General features: G+C 38.4%; 1 long non-coding RNA gene across 1 annotated transcript; it reads right to left on the bottom strand.

Annotated features, from left to right (window-relative positions):
* Positions 1-412: 412 nt before the first annotated feature.
* LOC138884102 (uncharacterized) lies at positions 413-762 on the bottom strand. Its single transcript, XR_011404215.1, has 3 exons — positions 672-762; positions 534-587; positions 413-465 (listed from the first exon to the last, which is right to left on the bottom strand). It is a non-coding gene; the product is annotated as an uncharacterized lncRNA (long non-coding RNA).
* Between the last annotated feature and the right edge of the window lie 4,440 nt (positions 763-5,202).

The following is a 5,202-nucleotide window of genomic DNA, read 5'->3' on the forward strand; positions in this document are numbered from 1 at the left end:
GAAGTAGAAGTTAAGTTTAAGTGCTTGTGTTGTACTAAATTTTATTTAAATTGAAGTGGAAGTTAAGTTTAAGTGCTTGTGTTGTACTAAATTTTATTTTAATTGAAGTGAAAGTTAAGTTTAAGTGCTTGTGTTGTACTAAATTTTATTTTAATTGAAGTGGAAGTTAAGTTTAAGTGCTTGTGTTGTTCTAAATTTTATTTTATGAAACTATCAAATGAATGGAGAACTAAAAAAAGTAATGGGCATATTCGATTAAATATTGTTGTTAATGTATACAAAAATATTATTTACACCATGTCAATGTGTCCCGCATCCGGTGTGTCTCAATGCAGCCGCTGGCCTGGGGCGCATCCCCTCCCGCCCGGGTACGCTATCAGGATCATCATCATCAAGTCGTCTCCTTATAGCCGGATACGGTGCAGGATGACATGTATCGGTGGTGTTGTCAGCTCCAGTAGAAGGCTACATAATAATTTGAAACTTAGTATAGAAAACTACATAACAATTCACAACAATTTATATTGTCTTACCATCATCGTCTCTAGATCCTGAATGTAGTCATCTGTCGTTGCATCGCATGAAGCCTTAAAAAGGAAATTAATAAAGTTAAAGAAAATAAATAAGTTACAGTTAAAACAAATTCAAATTCAATACTAATAAATTCATACCTGCGCATGTGATGTGGAGCCATAACTCAGTCGGCGCCCACTATAAAAATCTCGGGTCGGTCGATCCTTAATAGTGGTAAACGGGCCTAGGAAGTATCTACCCCAATCCACTCCTTGAATATCCGAGCCCGTGATCAATAATTGACTCGATGGGGTCACCTGCGATGGCACTGGAGTGCGATAAATTCCAAGACTGTAAAACGGCATGTCCGTCTCATGCATGCCACCTGCCATATCAGCAACAACATCATCAGTAGGAGCCTCAACGCCCCCTTGCTGGGGACCACCTCTTCTCCGCCCACGACCAGCTCGTCGGGCACTACCAGCTTGTGGGATACCACAACCTCGATGGTACTGCACCGGGTCCATATAATCAGCCTCGTGTGCCAAACGTTGATCCGATCGAGCTCGCTGCAGTGTCTGGGTAGCCACATCCATGAATCGATGACTATACTCCTGTATGGCCATAGGATCGTGGACATAACTCTGCATCTGTTGCCCCATATGATAGATGGTATGCAATCCAATCGCCTGCACAAAGTAAAAAATATAAACTACATATTTGGCAATAAATAACAAGTATATATCTAATAATAACAGAAAACATACTAGGGCCTCGTGTCTCCCGACGTATGGGACGTACCGATTGTGTGCCTGATGAACTAGGTTCCCGATAAAAAGTCGGGAAACAGTGCGGTACCATGACACATAACGTTGAATAGGAAAGTGCTGCGGAGGTGGGGTCAAGTCCCCTCGCCTGTCCCAAGTACCCAACTGCTCATTAAGCCATACCATAAATGTGTCGTCCGCCCTGGACCGATCATCCCTCTCATAATGTAAAGCACGCCATGCAGGCAGAGTCGCTATAGGCTACGGCAGGCCAAACTGACAAAATACCCGCTCGGAGGCATGGTGCTCGACAATATCGAGACATATGAGCGGGACAGAAGCCCTCCAAATATGTCGGCCAAACGTGCAATACACTAGCAGCGTACCTATCACCTCATCGTTGTACGGCGTCCAGATGAACTATCAAATAAGAACACAAACTGTCAGTATGCACAACACTAAGTTAATCTATAATAGGTAAGTTTAGTTAGGTATTCACCTGTGCGTCCTCCAGTAGATCCAACACATCCCTGCAGATGGGGAGATTATGATGGGCATCATACTCTTGTGCAAGAATACGACGCATAACCCACCTACAGGCTAGAGGGAGTTGTGGAATTTCTACATTAGCCGGTAGCTGTGGTAGAGGTGGCTGAAACTGTAGAAATCGCTCCCAGACCCAAACCTAACATACAAAGTTGACGTAAAGTATAAGATTAACTATAACTAGGTAGAATTGTAACTAATGGACATATTATTTGAATATGTTGTCACCTATAGAAGCGGCAGAAAGCCACCAACATCTCTCTATGTGCTGATGCAAGCCCGGCACATCTACCTGTACAAATATGAGATGACAGCACCACCCCAGCTGTAGATGGTTGTATCCTCGAACCGGGCAATATGATGCAGAAAGAGGAGGCTCACTAGGTTCCCCGAAGTGTTCGGGAACAAGACCCCCCCCCCCAAATAGAAGGAGCAACAACAGCCTCGTATATCGCTGTACATCCACCTCCGCTGACTCGTCGGTGATAGTATGGTGGATCTGCACCAGGTGGTCTCTAATGGGGACCAACTGTATATGACTGGACCCGGACGCTACCTCCTCGCCCTCCGGCATGAAACCCGTGAGCATGTGCAGCATATCCCAATATGCCTGCCACGAATAATATCTCATGGTCGCAGGCAGTAAAACTGGCAAGCCATCAGCGGACATGCCGTATAAAATCTCAGCGTCCTGGAGTGCGATGGTGACCTCGCCGATGGGCAAATGGAAAGTGTGGTCTCCGGTCGCCATCGCTCAATCAAGGCCGTGATCAAAGCATAGTCCAGCTGTATCCGGCCAATCCTAATAATCCTATATAATCTCATCTCCTCCAGGTAATGGACTACGCGGGGATGTAGAACGCGGAGAGGACTCAAAAACTCCCACAATAGATCCACTCTCCTAGCTCGGAAAGTCTGCGTAAGCAATTGTCTGTCTCATATATACTCGGATCTATGCTGGGGCTGTAGGGCTAATAGATCCAACGTCCGAGGGCCGGGATATATAGTCGCGTCCATGTCGTAAACTGTAAATTCATATTTTTTAATAACTTAATTGTACAAATTATATAAATATATATATATATATGGGTTCCGGGCTCGATATTTTGAGGACTAGTGACATCAAACTATCATTAATAATTATGTGTTTTTATTATAATTTAAATTCATATTTTGTAATAACTTAATTGTACAAATTATATATATATATATATATATATATATATATATATATATGGGTTCAGGGCTCGATATTTTGACGACCAGTGACACCAAACTATCATTAATAATTATGTGTTTTTATTATAATTTAAATTCATATTTTTTTAATAACTTAATTGTACAAATTATATATATATGGGTTCAGGGCTCGATATTTTGAGGACCAGTGACACCAAACTATCATTAATAATTATGTGTTTTTATTATAATTTAAATTCATATTTTTTAATAACTTAATTGTACAAATTATATATATATATATATATATATGGGTTCAGGGCTCGATATTTTGAGGACCAGTGACACCAAAATATCATTAATAATTATGCGTTTTTATTATAATTTAAATTCATATTTTTTAATAACTTAATTGTACAAATTACTAATTATGTGTGTTGATACAATTATTAACTTAATTGTACAAAGTTTGCATTTTCAACAACCAGTATAAGATACTTAAACAAAAGAAATTCTAAGCTAAAATACTACACATTACTACGCTACAAGGTTCTAAATTTTACTACGCTAAAAGGGTCTATGTTTTACTACGCTAAAAAGGTCTAGATTTTACTATGCTAAAAAATAATCTAAACTAAACATAAACAACAAATAAATTTAATTGCAAATAAAACACAAAACGGCATGAAAACACATATATATAAATCAGGATATTAACAGACAAATTTATTTTACAAATTTATATTTTTTAGAAAACACTATATTAAATCCGGATAAATTTAACATGCTAGTTTCGGAAAAAAAACACAAACCGAAATAGAACACATACAAATCAAATAATATGCACTATTATAAATGTTTTAACTTAAAATAAATCGAAATACCTCGATTTAGACTTTTCGGAAAGCAAAAAGATTGAAATTTTGACTCCGGAAGTGTGAATCAACAAAACACGAAGCTCTACTCGAATGTGGGACCTACGTTCTTCAAGTTTTATGTGTCGGGGGGACCCAAATTTTTTTTTAAAAGGATGACAGAAGCGGGTATGGAGTGGGGGACCAAGAAGAGAGGAGAGGTTAAAAAAATGGAGGATGAATCGATGAAGAAGACGGAAGGAATTTAAAAAATGTATGTATAACGCCAGGTATTGTGGCGCTATACTTGTGTCGTGTCAGCTTTTACAGTATAGCGCCACAATACCTGGCGCTATACATTAACGGTGCCATTACCGTTAATGTATAACGCCAGGCATTGTGGCGCTATATATAAAAATATAATTTTTTTTTACCACCTATTTGTGTACTTTGAATTCAAAAAAATCACATTTTAGTTCCGGACTCCAATTTGCTTTCTAGTGGTTTTTTTTCGTATTATCTTATTTGTTGGTCAATCTCCTAGTCTGATATTATTTGACCAAACACAAAAAGGCCAAAGGAGAAAAAGAGAGAAGAAGTAGAACATTGCGACACAAGGCAATACCCACCGCTTCTAATTCATAGACTTATACAAAAAAAAGATAAAGGGCTTTGGATCCCTTTTACTTTCTTCTTAGCCATCTTACTTTTTTTTAAAACCTTCTCTGCTACTTTCAATATGAACACCAGGATTTGAATGTAAACTAAAACAAGTGGCATAAAGCTTTCCTAAGTACTCGAGTAGTACAAATTGATGTTTTCTTGGGTGTTTGACCCAAAAGATATTAAAACTTTTTTTATTAAATCAATTAAAGAAGATAAAGAGGTAAATCTTAGTCAAATCTTAGTCAAACATGATAAACTCAAAATCTATGAGATAACTAGAAAATAATGCACAAGACGAAATAGAAGTGAATAATCTTATTGGAGCTTTTCATTTTGCCTCTTGTTACTCATGGAGAAAAACATTTTACATTCTCTCTTGGTGATTGCTTTTTTCTTCCATTTACTATGAAGATTACATGGGAGATGAGAGAGAAAGAGAAGAAGCCCCCCTTTCCAGAAGGTTTTTCCCCACATATATAGTTATGGAATCTTTGCTATATGCTTGGTTTGATACTCTTTCATACTACGTCCGCCTTTGTCGTCCCCTGAGCATTGTTTTTTGACTTGGCGGGTATTGTGAGTATTTAAAATAAACCATGTCGTCTTTCACTACCTCGCCGCTTGGACGGAATGTCGGTTGGATCTACCGTAGCGGTCAGATTTTGACCAATACACTA

This window comes from Nicotiana sylvestris, chromosome 12 (genome assembly GCF_000393655.2).
Source record: "Nicotiana sylvestris chromosome 12, ASM39365v2, whole genome shotgun sequence".
NCBI lineage: Eukaryota > Viridiplantae > Streptophyta > Magnoliopsida > Solanales > Solanaceae > Nicotiana > Nicotiana sylvestris.